General features: G+C 48.5%; 1 pseudogene; it reads left to right on the top strand.

Annotated features, from left to right (window-relative positions):
* The window catches only part of LOC137545262 (ubiquitin carboxyl-terminal hydrolase 16-like), a 178,593-nt pseudogene extending 166,645 nt beyond the window's left edge, over window positions 1-11,948 (top strand).
* Window positions 11,949-15,293: the final 3,345 nt, after the last annotated feature.

Here is a 15,293-nt window from a genome sequence, read left to right as displayed (position 1 = left end):
AAGAGAAATCTTGCACCGTTCTGATGCTCAGTCACATGATCAGTTGTCAGGTAGTCATCACATGGGCTATAGCGTAGGTTTTAACTGCAGGAGTCCAGCATTTTTAGAAGCCATCTGAACCCAATCCTCTTGGGGACAACCCTGGGTTGTCAGGTAGTCATCACATGATCTGAAATGTAGGTTTTGACTGCAGGTGTCCAGGATTTTTAAAGCTCCCTGAATCCCCCCTCTCAGTCAGTAGCGTCCCTACCATAGGGTGGCAGGGGGCGCCCCACACCGGGTGTCGGGCGCCCCAGGGGGTGACATCAAGGCCTCCCACAGAGGCCTGTGCAGGACAGGAGGGGGAAGCAGCACGGAAAGGAGGGGTGGCGGGGAAAGCGGCGGGGAGGGAGGCCGGACCCCCCACTTCCCTCACCTGGGTCCCCTCCTTCTGGCGCTTCCCCCTCCTAATTAGTAGCAGCGGGCAGCAGCGGGCAAGAGGACTTACTCACCTCCTTCCTGCGTTCCAGGCGATGGCAAATAGCGTCATTGTCCCGTGACGCTGGTCTCTGCCTTCTCCACCGCTCACTGTGCTTCCTGATTGGCGGAAGCACAGTGAGCAACAGAAAAGTCGGAGACCAGCGTCGCGTGAGGATGACGCTATGCGCCGCCGGTATCGCTAGAAGCAGGTGAGTGAGTCTTCTTCGCCGCTCCTGCTCGCTGCTGCTAATTAGGAGGGGGAAGCGCCAGAAGGAGGGGACCCAGGTGAGGGAGGTGGGGGGTCCGGCCCCCCTCCCCGCCACCCCTCCTTCCAGGCTTTCCTCACACTGGGGGCAACTAAACTAGCTATACTGGGGGCAACTATACTGGGGGCAATTATATTAGCTATTCTGGGGGCAATTATACTAGCTATTCTGGGGGCAATTATACTAGCTATTCTGGGGGCAATTATACTAGCTATTCTGGGGGCAACTGTACTGGCTATACTGGGGGCAACTAAACTAGCTATACTGGGGGCAACTAAACTAGCTATACTGGGGGCAGCTATACTGGGGGGCAGCTATACTAGCTATACTGGGGGGCAGCTATACTAGCTATACTGGGGGCAGCTATACTAGCTATACTGGGGGCAGCTATACTAGCTATACTGGGGGCAGCTATACTGGGGGCAGCTATACTAGCTATACTGGGGGCAGCTATACTGGGGGCAGCTATACTAGCTATACTTGGGGCAGCTATACTGGGGGCAACTATACTAGCTATACTGGGGGCAGCTATACTAGCTATACTGGGGGCAGCTATACTGGGGGCAGCTATACTGGGGGCAGCTATACTAGCTATACTGGGGGCAGCTATACTAGCTATACTGGGGGCAGCTATACTAGCTATACTGGGGGCAGCTATACTAGCTATACTGGGGCAAATATACTAGCTACACTGGGGGCAAATATACTAGCTACACTGGGGGAAACTAAACTAGCTATATTGGGGGCAACTGAACTAGCTATACTGGGGGCAACTAAACTAGCTATACTAGGGGCAACTATACTAGCTCCACTGGGGGCAGCTATACTGGGGGAAACTGTACTAGCTCCACTGGGGGCAGCTATACTGGGGGAAACTGTACTAGCTAATACTTTAAAATACAGTTAGCTCCGCCCTCATCTGGTCATGACCACGCCCATTTTTGCTGTGAAGCACGCCACAGGTTGTGGCCACGCCCATTTTTTAGGGGGGGGGTGTCTTTTAATACCCAGCACCGGGTGCCAAATGCCCTAGGTACGCCACTGCTCTCAGTACAGCTCTGGGTTACTGTGTGTAACATAAAGTCTGTAAATCCTATCTTCATATGGAAACTGGCATGAAGGAGCACCCAATGACGCCCAGAAATGTGTGCCACAACCCGCACCCTAGTACCACTAGGGTCATATAGCAACGGATCCAACAAAGGGAAGGCACCATAAGCAGTAATTATAGCTCTTTAGACTTTATTTGTAAAACTACAATGTGAAAATAAAACAAACATGACAGCATTGACAGACTTCTGTTTCAACCTTTTATAGGTCTTTCTTAAGCTGTAAATAAAGTGCACCTTACTGACTATTGCAGCTTGAGAAAGACCTATGGAGGCTGAAAAGGCAATCTGTCACTGCAGTCATTTTTGTTACACAGTTGTGTGCAACTAAAGTCTAAAGAGCTATAATTACTGCTTTGGTGCAGACATGTTGTTGGATTTCGTATCTTGATATGACAGTCATGTGACAGCCATTGGCCCTCCTTCCATCCCCCCCCCCCCCTCATTGGAGGGGGGTTACTGTGTCCTGCATAAAAAAAAACAATCACAATGCCCTGCTTTTGGGGGAGATTTATGGGAGGGGCTTTCCCAGACTACCACTCAGCCTAGCAGAGCCATATGAGAGGGGCGTGTCCCAGACCCCCTGCCTCGCTAGGAGTGCATGAAGATTGTTGTGTTTGGGTGAGAAGAGTGCAGAGGTCGTCATGTGATCCCCAAGTGAATGCGGTTTACATGTTTTCTTCTTTTAAACCTAGTAGTGTATGAGTGTTTATAGCGAGGGAATTGAATAACTTATAATTCCTGTCAACATTTAACTTTTTGATTCACACAATTCTTCAAACTCCCTTTTGTTTTCAGTGGAGAAGAAGTTTGTCTACACTAATGGCAAGAAGCAGATGTTGGTGTCGGCTCCGCCTCCCATCCTGACTCTCCATTTAAAGAGATTCCAACAGGTATATTTTTCTTGCATTTCGTATATTGCAGGACCATGATAAAAGGGGTCCCTTCTGCATGTAACACAAACACACACTTCCTCCCTACTATGTCACTCCTATTGTAGCCTTGTAACCAGGTGATCTCCACCACCAGTAATCAGAATGGTAGGAGTAGATTAGTGACTGTAAAGATGCGTACACACGCACTACAAGAGGCAATGACGGGTCCGCCGGACCCTCTCGCTGGGCGGTCTTTTAGCTGACAGCACTGGGCAGATCATTCAGAAACAGCCTTATCAGTCCGCCGACAGCACGTGCACACGCGCTACTGTCGGCTAAGAGACCACCCAGCGGGCGGGTCCGGAGGACCCGTCGTTGCCTCTTGTAGTGCGCGTGTACGCACCTTAACAGTCATGTGAGCCCCCACCCACAACTCTCTTGAGCATGCTCCTCTGGTGGGAGCGTTCTGTGCTTGCGCATCTCACAAAGACTTAAACTGGGCAGGTGCACAATACTCCCAGCCACTGGAGTGCGATCAAGAGGGGCGCAAGCATGTGTAGAAGCCCACAACCACAGCTATGATCCGTGATATTTCAGAGAGGTTAGCAGCACACTGGAGCGCAGCAGAACTGCAGTGCTGGACTAGATAGACTTCTAGGGGCTGGATGAAGCCACAGGTAAGTTGAGTTTAACTTTTTTTCTTTCAGCTCAGATATGCTTTAAGTGGAGTCTTGGTAGGTGAGATCTTCCATCCCTCTGATTCATTTAGTTGCCCGTCTTTGTCAGGGCCGGCCCGCCCATGAGGCGGGGTGAGGCGGGTTCCTCAGGCGGCAGGAAGTGGAGGGGCGGCACCAGATGAAGTGGCTGTGACTGAGCGGGGGGAGCCAGAGCCGCGGTGAGGGCAGCCTGACCTCTCCCTCCCTCTCCCCGGGCCGCCCTCCATGCTCCCCCCTCGGACTTTAGGCAGCAGAGTTAGCGCGCAGGGAAGCGCTGCTGTACACAGCCTGTTACTCACCTCCCTGGATCCGATCGCCTCTCCCACCCTGCTGGTCTCCTCTCTGCAATGTAGCCGCTGATACATTACACACGCTGCTTCCTGTTTACACAGGAAGCAGCCGCGTGTGTATCAGCCGGCTAGGCAGAGAGGAGACCAGCAGGGCGGGAGCGGCGATCGGATCCAGGGAGGTGAGTAACAGGCTGTGTACAGCAGCGCTTCCCTGCGCGCTAACTCTGCTGCCTAAAGTCCGAGGGGGGAGCATGGAGGGCGGCCCGGGGAGAGGGAGGGAGAGGTCGGGCTGCCCTCACCGCGGCTCCGGCTCCCCCCTCCGCCATTATGAGGGGGCACCTACCTGGGCAAGCTACCTATCTATCCTATACTGGGGGGCACCTACCTAATCTAACCTGTTTTGGGGGCAGCTACCTATCTATCCTATACTGGGGGGCACCTACCTAATCTAACCTGTTTTGGGGGCAGCTACCTATCTATCCTATACTGGTGGGCACCTACCTAATCTAACCTGTTTTGGGGGCAGCTACCTATCTATCCTATACTGGGGGGCACCTACCTAATCTAACCTGTTTTGGGGGCAGCTACCTATCTATCCTATACTGGGGGGCACCTACCTAATCTAACCTGTTTTGGGGGCAGCTACCTATCTATCCTATACTGGGGGGCACCTACCTAATCTAACCTGTTTTGGGGGCAGCTACCTATCTATCCTATACTGGGGGGCACCTACCTAATCTAACCTGTACTAGGGGCAGCTACCTATTTATCCTATACTGGGGGGCACCTACCTAATCTAACCTGTTTTGGGGGCAGCTACCTATCTATCCTATACTGGGGGGCACCTACCTAATCTAACCTGTACTAGGGGCAGCTACCTATCTATCCTATACTGGGGGGCACCTACCTAATCTAACCTGTTTTGGGGGCAGCTACCTATCTATCCTATACTGGGGGGCACCTACCTAATCTAACCTGTTTTGGGGGCAGCTACCTATCTATCCTATACTGGGGGGCACCTACCTAATCTAACCTGTTTTGGGGGCAGCTACCTATCTATCCTATACTGGGGGGCACCTACCTAATCTAACCTGTACTAGGGGCAGCTACCTATTTATCCTATACTGGGGGGCACCTACCTAATCTAACCTATACTGGGGGCCAGCTACCTATCTATCCTATACTGGGGGGCAGCTACCTATCTAACCTATACTGGGGGGCAGCTACCTATCTAACCTATACTGGGGGGCACCTACCTAATCTAACCTGTACTGGGGGGCAGCTACCTATCTAACCTATACTGGGGGGCAGCTACCTATCTAACCTATGCTGGGGGGCAGCTACCTATCTAACCTATGCTGGGGGGCAGCTACCTGTCTAACCTATGCTGGGGGCAGCTACCTATCTAATCTATACTGGGGGCACCTACCTAATCTAACCTGTACTGGGGGCACCTACCTAATCTAACCTATACTGAAGGGCAGCGACCTAATATAACCTATACTGGGGGGAAGCTACCTATCTAACCTATACTGGGGGCACTTATCTAACCTGTATTGGGGGCACCTACCTACCTAGCTAGCCTATACAGGTGGCAACTATACTGGCTACCTATACTGGGGGCACCTACCTATCTAACCTATGCTGGGGGCAACTATACTGGCTACCTATACAGGTGGCAACTATACTGGCTACCTATACTGGGGGCACCTACCTATCTAACCTATGCTGGGGGCAACTATACTGGCTACCTATATTGGAGGCACCTACCTAGCTAACCTGTACTGGGGGCACCTACTTATCTAACTTATACCGGGGGGGGGGGTGCCTGCCTATCTAACATACTGGGGGCAACTATACTGGCTACCTATACTGGAGGCAACTACCTGGCTAACCTATACTGGGGGCAACTTTACTGGCTCACCCATGCCTGGCCACCTATACTCGGGGGGGACCTATAGCTGGTTACCTATACCGGGGGGGGCGCAATTTTTACACCCTCGCCCTGGGTGCATTTTAGCCTAGAAACTGCACTGTTGCCGCCGGCCTCCGAGTCCGATGACTCTGAGCTCTGCGGCCTCTCCTGTCTCCTCCAAGGCTGCATGCTGGTGACGCTGCCTAGTGCCTAAGCCTGCTGATTTGATGGCGGCAGCTGCCGCCCGCTCTGCTGCTCTGGCTGCGGCTGATTGTCACGGTCAGTCACTGAGCAGCGAGCGCCGCCGACGTGACGATGATGATGATGATAAGGCTGGCTGGCTGCCGCCGGCCGCCGCTCATGTTATGTAGAAATATTGGGGGGGCGCCTTTACGATCTTTGCCTCAGGCAGCAGAAAGTCCAGGACCGGCCCTGGTCTTTGTACCCTTTCTAGAAGTACATAGCAAGGAAATGAACAGCGCTACTTAAAAACAGGTAAGTGCCTACCTGCAAGAGAGTGCAAACCCCACTTGTGGGATAAAATACACACCTAGAATACACATGACCTGTCTACCACTGAAGGATGTTGGTTTCCTGTAACAGCTTGCATGCAACTTGTTAAGTATTCGTCCCTCCCACTGCGGAGAAGTCATCCCCCTATGGGAGGGGACCTAACACCTAACTAAAACCTAACCAATGCATATGCATAGCCTGGGTGCGGCTAACCAAGTAAAACTGAAAATTGCGCAAAAGGTGGATCAGCGCATCACCAGGCCGCCTCCGAATGGCCTCCAATCAGAGGTGCGCTGAGCCCCCCCAGAAACTGCAAACGCACCTTGAACCCAAACAGAAGCTCTGCAAATACACCAAAAGCAAAGCTGTTAAGTGGGAGCAGCTGACCAAAAATGAATTAAATTAGTACATGGCAAGGAAATGTACAGCGCTACTTAAAAACAGGTAAGTGCCTACCTGCAAAAGAGTGCAAGCCCCACTTGTGGGATAAAATACACACCTAGAATACACATGACCTGTCTACCACTGAAGGATGTTGGCAGTTTCTGGGGGGGCTCAGCGCACCTCTGATTGGAGGCCATTCGGAGGCGGCCTGGTGATGCGCTGATCCACCTTTTGCGCCCTTTCTAGAAGGTCAATGTCCTTTCTATAGTGTGGTGCCCAAAACTGTATCCCATACGCCAGATGTGGCCTCACAAGTGAGTTATACAGAGGGAGTAGAATACTAGCATTTCGCGATTTCATTTCCCATTTTATGCATCCCCGATTTTTATTTGCTTTAGTTACCACTGCTTAGAATTTTATATGATTACTTAACTTATCAACCAGTATTCCAAGTCTGATGTTCCCAGCTGTATGCCATTTATTTTATATGGTGCTTTACCATTGGTACATCCAAGGGGCATGACTTTAAATTTAGCAGCATTACATTTTTATCTGTCATGTTGTTAAGATCCTGTTGTAACATGTCACTATCTTGGTGTTTATAATTCTGCATCATTTTGTTTCATCTGCAAAGTTTGCTACATCGCTCTATATTTACTATTGAAAAGATTGGAGAGGAGGCAGAACTATGGGCAATCCAAGTGAAAATAACAATATATTATGGCTAGTATCAAAAATTGTATTAAATATCTCTAGTAATCTAAAAACACATTTGGTTAAAATACCATGAGATGGCCATCCCACCACACACAGGTCCACCCAACACACTCACACTACTACAGGGAAATCATGTGGTATGCTATGGAAAACCACTCCAAGATGTTTTATATCCACATTGCTTTAATGTAGCTGGATGAGCCCCAAAGTAATCAGAGTTCCACCATGATGTGCAATATTAAACTGCAGCAAGATCCAGTACGTGCCTGATTGTGCATCAAAGGTATACACCAACTCCAGCAGTAGAGTCTATACACATGTATGCGTAGCTTGCATGCTTATAAGAACAAACAGCGAGGGACAGCTGCAACCGCCCGGGTCAAATCATGCAATGATACACGAGACAGCTAGCAGATAGAGCAAAAGCAAGCAAAGTTCCCAGCACAGGCATAAATTGCACGTAGCTACAGTGAGCTTAGTCCCTGTGCAGTTGAGACTGGAAAGACGCCTCCCAGGAGCAGCAAGTCACTGGGGGCAACAATGGAGCAAGCATGAACAGTTTATGGGAATGCTCACCATGCGGCTACAGGAGCATCCACGGTGGAGAGGATCCGACCTGATGGAGTGGAGTGCGAGTCCCGTTCTAGATGGTAAGATGACCGGGGAGGCGCGGACCGAGTGGTGGGACGGCGTCTCATGAGGGTCACAGCCCTGACATGTTTCGCCTGCTTCTGGCGTCTTCAGAAGGGGTGTCCCAATACGCACACCGTGTATCCTTATCCGATTCGAGGTTGATGTATTTAGTTTATTAAATCATTCAACAATACATTAAAAAGAATTGGACCGAGTCCTGACCCTTGTGGTACCCCACTGCTAACCGATTCCCATTTTGAGTTCCGTTTACCCCGTCTGTAATGTGCTCTGCCATCTTTTTATTTTATAGGCAGACTGCAAGTGCCGCAATTTGAAGTGCCCACGTTCATTTGCTTTATTGCTAAGATTTATTCCCTTTCATTTGTAGAATGGTTTCAGTCTTCACAAGATCAATAAGCACATAAAGTTCCCAGAAGTGATAGACTTGGCTCCCTTCTGTACAGCAAAGTGTTAGGTAAGTAGCCGTTAAGGTCTTTTAATAAAATAACTGGTTCCAATTGGAACGGCCATTAATAAATGTGAGGGGACCTTCAACACCACTTGTCATCAACTTCCAATTATGCTAATTTGCATGAGAAAGAGGGAACAATCCACTTGTTCTTCATACCAGGCACGCTCAAGGTGGCAAGGGGGAAACACAGGATCAATATTGTGCAGTAGTAGAAGTAAATGGCCACAGTTTGCATACATGATTAGTCCTTCCAACATCAATACACAGTCGTGGACATACCGGAGTCAAACAGTGGATGCTTCTTCCAAAATATATAAAATGATTAAAAACCATTTAAAAAGGAGAGGTTTAGTTGGCTTACCTCCACTGTAGATTTAAAAGTAGCCAATATGACTCAATATCAATTCAAGAGTTTATTACACACAGTGGGCAATAAAGTCTTGAGTTTATATCAAGTCATATTGGCTATTTTGAAATCTACGGGAGTGGTCAACTATACCTCTCCTTTTCTTTTTTAACTGTTTTTTAATGTTATGTTTTTGGTTTCCTCCATCCACCAATTACCATTGTCTACACCTCTGTTGGTATATTGCATTTTAGTGTAGTTTTAGTAGCTTTTAGCCCTCAGGACGACCTACCTAACCAGGAGTGCGACCTCTGAGGACTCTCGCAAGCTTGAGTGGGTTTGGTAATTCATATGTAAGCCTAATTAGTGCTTGCAGTTTCATCACAACCAGAAATTTGTGAGTTATTCTCTTAACCTCATATATCCTGGTGTTTACAGATTGCACTATTGGCTTCTGGTTTTTGTCTCCCTTGTGTTTTATTGGTCCACGAATAACCTTGGTCCACCGCTCTCCAGTTGAAGCCAAGATTACCCTCAAGCTCTGTCCTGTGAATCAGATTGATTCGGCTCCAGGACTGAAATATCGGCAATCGGGCACCCAGCTGGTCATTTGGGCACCCCATGTGAGTAGTAGCCTATTGGCTACTACATAGAATTTAATGGTAAAAAAAAAAAAAGAATTTAATGGCTGTACCACTATCGGTACTTTCGGCGCCTAAAACTAATTAGTGTTAGGCACGTTTTTAGAGGGGTTAAGGTTAGGCATTAGGTGAGGGGGCTTAGGCTAGGTACTACCGGGGGAAAGGGGGGGTATTTAAGGTTAGCCACCTTAACGGGAGGATTAAGGTTAGAATTGGTTAGCCAATATTTTACTCATAGCGGCTTATCTCGGCACCCAGCTGATGCAACAGGACAATAATATGTACTCCTCTGCTGTAGATGCCTCTGGAAGGGATGAGCGGAGTGGCAGGCCAGTGGGTGTGAACTGAGTTTGGATTGCCGTATTGCAATTGAAAATGTCAGAGCCTGTCGTGATTTGGCTCTGTGTTAATGATGGTGCATCGGGGTGTTCTCAGGTTTAAATAATTACCTGATCCAACATCATCAGGTCCCAGGTGACTCTCCACCCTCCTCCATGGGAACGCAATCGCGGCCATGTTTTTGAAGACTTCCAAAGCTCTAGGGACACCTCCGCCTGCATTGCTGCAGACCACCCCCAGCTCAGCAGCTACCAGTTACGCAGAGGCTGCCAAGCTGGGTCAGGCCGCAATAATGCTGATGGGAGTGGCTGGAGACTCTACAGCAATTTTGAAAGAAAATTACCAGGGCCACATCTCCGAGAGGGGCAAATCAGCCACCTGCCTGGGGGGATGGTGCCAGAACAGGTAAGTATTTAACTCCACCTCTATCATGACAGGCTCTATCATTTTTACCTGCGGTACTTTTTAACCCTGTAATATATAGAACTGAGCTGCAGACCACTGGCGAACTCAGGGGGCTATTCCGGGTGTCTGGAACCTCCCCCCTGCACTGAGCTGTGTATTCAGCCAGGGAAGCCCGCATAATATAAACAGCCTCATTCTCCCTCCCTTCTTATTTCTGGTGCCTCCCTCCAGCTAATAGAATGAGAGAGGCAGCCGAGCTTCCCTCACAAGTCACAACCATCACAAGAAGATGCAGCCTGCAGTGAGAGAATGTTGATTATGGAGTCCTGGACTCTCCACAGCACAGAAGTGTCAGACATGATGAAATTAGAGTGCAGGCAAGCTGGTAAATATGCACAGCATGATGCAGAGCTTGCCTGGACTCAGGGTCTGTGGGCAAACATCTGTCTGGTCTCTCCCCATTGTTATAATGACTGCATGTGCGGATAAGGTGTGGATAACAAGCTGAAAAGTTTTTGACAGTCCCTAGACTCCAGGAGGGCTTCTTTCTGACTTGTGTGAGAGACTGACAGGGACAGGAGTCCGATTACAGGCAAGTAGCCTGTCTGATGTGGGACTGCAATACAGATAAGTTCTCTGCTCCATCTCAGGCTATTCTCAATTTCTCCACTCCTCTCTCTGGGCTAGTGCAACGCCAAAATGACAATAGCAATCGCTAGCAATTTGTGAGTGTGATTTTGTGAAGTAATTTTCAGAGCGATTTTTGAATGAATTGCTCAAAAACATGCTACATGCAGTATACCTGCGATTTTGAAAAAATCACAACGCTGCTGTGGGAACACCCACATAGGGTAACATTAGCCAAGCGCTTTTCAAATCACTGTTGATTTGAAAAACGCTCAGAAGCACTCTTGGTGTGCACCAGCCCTCCCTCATTCACCTTTGTTTCCCTCTTCCCCTAGAGCTGACTGTGTGTTCTTGTCTTACAGGAAAGCTAAATAAAAGTGCAATCCTGGTGAGGCAAAATATTATTATTTAGTATTTATGTAGCGCCGACATCTTCCGCAGATGCATATATCCCTGCATCATATGGGTATCGCTTGCGCTATGTGAAACTATGTAGCATATTCCACTGAATTGTCCAAACTAAGTCTATCTCCTGTTCCTCTCTTGGGGAGTTGTTCCAGCGCTGTACCCCGTTCACATTTGCTGCTACCAGAAGCCCTCAGAAACACTAGTGTCCTTGAGTACTTCCAAAGATAGGCAGCTCCGTAATATGCCAGCGCACTTTTGTGCATGGGCAGTATGGAGCCACCTGTATTCGGAAGCACTCGGGACATACGTGCTTCTGGACCTTTCAGGAACCCCCCCCCTTAAAAATCCTGCGTTTGCCCCTGCTGCAGACATTTTTAAAAGTGTCATTTCCCTGCAGAAGAACAAGCCCAGTAGGTCAGATAGAGTTCAGTTTTACAGGATAATCCTTGTCCTTGTTCTTCTTGCAGAACATCTGTGATGGAGAGTCCAGCTTGCTATACTCCTTATATGGTGTGATTGAGCACAGCGGCACCATGCGCTCTGGACACTACACCGCCTACGTGAAGTCACGAGTCCCGAACCCTGGTCTGTGTGACCTTGTGCTGCGGGGAGCGCTTCCCGAGGGTGAGACAAGTTCAGGGATAGCTCCATGTACTCTCCCATCACTCCATCAGTACACACATTAATTCACATTTTCTGTCTTCGCAGCACCGAGTGCAGAGCCTACAAAGGGCCACTGGTTCTACATCAGCGACAGCCATGTACAAGTCGTGCCAGTCACTAAAGTCCTCAATGCCCAGGCCTACCTCCTGTTTTATGAGAGGATACTGTAACTGGAGGATACTCCTATCCGCCACAATCTCCATTGCCAAGGAATAATATTTATTTTCGTTAAACTTCTAAAGTGCACCTGTCATTTCATGCTGTAAAGAGGGTGGCTTGGGAAGGGCAGAAGCTGCCTTTTTTCCAGCATTTGTAGGAAAGTTCAATGCAATAGGAAATATAGGAAATCTTAAAGGTGAACTGAAGTAAGAGGTATACGGAGGCTGCCATATTTATTTCCTTTTAATCAATACCAGTTGCCTGGCAGCCCTGCTGGTCTATTTCTCTGCAGTAGTCTCTGAATAACACAAGAAACAAGGCTGTAGCTAGTCTTGTCAGATCTGACTTTAAAGAGACTCCGTAACAAAAATTGCATCCTGTTTTTTATCATCCTACAAGTTCCAAAAGCTATTCTAATGTGTTCTGGCTTACTGCAGCACTTTGTACTATCACAGTCTCTGTAATAAATCAACTTATCTCTCTCTTGTCAGACTTGTCAGCCTGTGTCTGGAAGGCTGCCAAGTTCTTCAGTGTTGTGGTTCTGCTATGAACTCCCCCTTCCAGGCCCCTCTATGCATACTGTCTGTGTGTTATTTAGATTAGAGCAGCTTCTCTCTTCTCTCTTATCTTTTACAAGCTGGATAAAATCGTCCTCTGAGCTGGCTGGGCTTTCACATAGTGAGGAATTACAGACAAGGGCAAAGCTGTTTGCAGGAAGAAAAGAGCAGCCTAAAACTTCAGTGCATGAGAGATGCAGGGGGAAAGAAACACACAAATGATCTCTTGAGATTCAAAAGGAAGGCTGTATACAGCCTGCTTGTGTATGGATGTATTTTCTATGTGTGGACATACTGTACATCAACCTACTTCCTGTTTTGGTGGCCATTTTGTTTGTTTATAAACAAACTTTTTAAAACTGTTTTTAAACACTTTTAATGCGGCGGGGAGCGGCGAAATTGTGACAGAGGGTAATAGGAGATGTCCCCTAACGCACTGGTATGTTTACTTTTGTGTGATTTTAACAATACAGATTCTCTTTAAGATCTGATACACCTGATCTGCTGCATGCTTGTTCAGGGGCTATGGCTAATAGTATTAGAGGCAGAGGATCAGCAGGGCTGCCAGGCAACTGGTATTGCTTAAAAGGAAATAAACATGGCAGCCTCCATATACCTCTCTCTTCAGTTCCCCTGTTAAAAAAAATGCACTTACCTGGAGCTTCTTGCAACCCCCTCAAGACATCCTGTGCATGCACCGTCCTTCCACAACCCTCCAGCCAGCAGTGGCGGCCGTGTAAAGCTGGCCGGCCACGCGCCTTCTCATTTCTACTGAGCATGCGCAGAACACTCCCAGCAACGGGAGCACAATCAGGGTGTGCGCAGCTCGGGGGCTGTGCATGCGCAGTAGCCAGCGACTGGCTGTGATCGAGCAGCTTTGAGGGGGTCGCCACTGCTTTCTGGAGGGTTGCGGAACGATGGCGTGGGCACAGGATGACTGCAGGGGGGCTGCAAGAAGCCCCAGGTAAGTTAAACTGTTCTTATTTTTCTAATTAAGTTACTCTTTAAATTAAGACTTTTCTAAAGTCATTAAAACAATCTAGGTTATCAGATGAAGGGTAAGAGATTTGCATCTGTCCACAGTTCATCTTTAGAATGGGTGTGCTTATTCTATAGGAAAGCCTGGCCAGTGGCGGTATGAAAGCTTTATGTAGCAGTGTGCACTACTTGGCACCCCCGCTAGTGTGAGCTGGCCATAATGCTGGTGTAAGAGTAGACAACACACTATGGCTTCACTCTCCTGTGTACTTCCTGCACTGGAAGCCCCTCCCCCATCCCTGTCCAATCCTGGCTACCAAAGACTGCAAACTAGACAACAAGCACAACTTTTCCTACAACTTTTTCCAAAAGAAAAAAAAAATATATATTGGCTTTTAATGTTTGCGTTCAAATTTGACATAATGAATTCAGAATACATAAGCACTGCCGATCTCCATGCTCCAGTATTACTAAAGTAAGGAACAAGCAGGCAGGGTCAGGGGGAGGACACTACTCGCACTTCACAATGTGTTTCGTGTAACTCCGATACTTCCTCCTCCCGGCTTGAGAAGGAGGAAGCAGTGAAGTACTGAAATGGTGCTGAAGCGTGGCGGTCGAAGTATTTCTGTGTGTTCTGAATTCAATATGCTGAATTCAAACATCAATGCTATTGGCTTTTTGACACAGAATAGAGAAGGGTCTCTTTGCAGTGTTAGTTTTGTTGGGAAACTTTGGTTCCACTTAGTGTTTTACAACCTTTGGTAGAAAATGTACAGATAGAAATTTCTGCTCTAACAAAGAAGCAGCAACGTCATAAACTTTACAGAAAAACATATCCTTTTTACAGCTTAGAACTCCTACTGATATTCTGCAGAGTGGTTGCTTCCTGGTTTGCTGGGAGCACAGAAAGGGTTAACCTCCGGTGTTAGCACAGTTGGCAGAGAGCCGACAGCTCAAATTACACTAGCTCATTACTTGCTGAGAAGGGAGAATCGGACAGGATCTTCTCTTTAAACGCACACAGATTTCTCTGTGTTTCCCTTCACCTGTGCAAGAGTTCAGGTTCGCTTTAAAAACATCTTCCTTCAAAATAGTAAAGATGTTCCCTCTGCATTACCTTCCCGAAAAATGAATGCATGCGGCCTACGGAGTGCCTGGATACCTTCCATCTGCTGTGTAATTAGGTGTGTGTAATCTATATGGATGTAATAAACACCCAAACTGCTGGAGGTACTGAACTGCTGTACACGTGCCTGGCCACACGGTAATTAGTTTGTGAGGAAGGCAGCTGAGGAGATAATATCTCTACTACTATAATGGAGGGGACCCTGTGAATTTTTCACCAAAGGTAGCAATACACTTCAAAGTCGCTCAGGCCCTGTTGGGCCGATTTGTTTAAATTTTTTTTTTTGCTGGACGCAGCTAGCACTTTGCTAGCTGCGCCAGCACACTGATCGCCGCCGCCCCGCGCATGATCGCCGCTATCCGTCGCGCCGCACCCCCCCACCAGACCCCGTGCGCTGCCTGGACAATCAGTGCCAGGCAGCGCCGAGGGGTGGCCCGGGACTCCCAATGACATCCCGACGTCAGTGACGTCGGTGACGTCATCCCGCCCCGGGGGAAGCCCTCCAGGAAATCCCGTTCTTTGAACGGGATTTCCTGATCGGAGATCGCCGAAGGCGATCGAAGAGGGCGGGAGGATGCCGCTGAGCAGCGGCTATCATGTAGCGAGCCCTGGGCTCGCTACATGATATAGGGAAAAAAAAAAAAAAACTGCTGCGCTCCCTCCTGGCAGATTTTTTATACCGCCAGGAGGGTTAA

The sequence above is a fragment of the Hyperolius riggenbachi genome, chromosome 2, assembly GCF_040937935.1.
Source record: "Hyperolius riggenbachi isolate aHypRig1 chromosome 2, aHypRig1.pri, whole genome shotgun sequence".
In the NCBI taxonomy this organism is placed as follows: Eukaryota; Metazoa; Chordata; class Amphibia; order Anura; family Hyperoliidae; genus Hyperolius; species Hyperolius riggenbachi.
The sequence above is the reverse complement of the archived record's forward strand: the minus strand, read 5'-3'. Positions and strand labels throughout refer to the sequence as shown.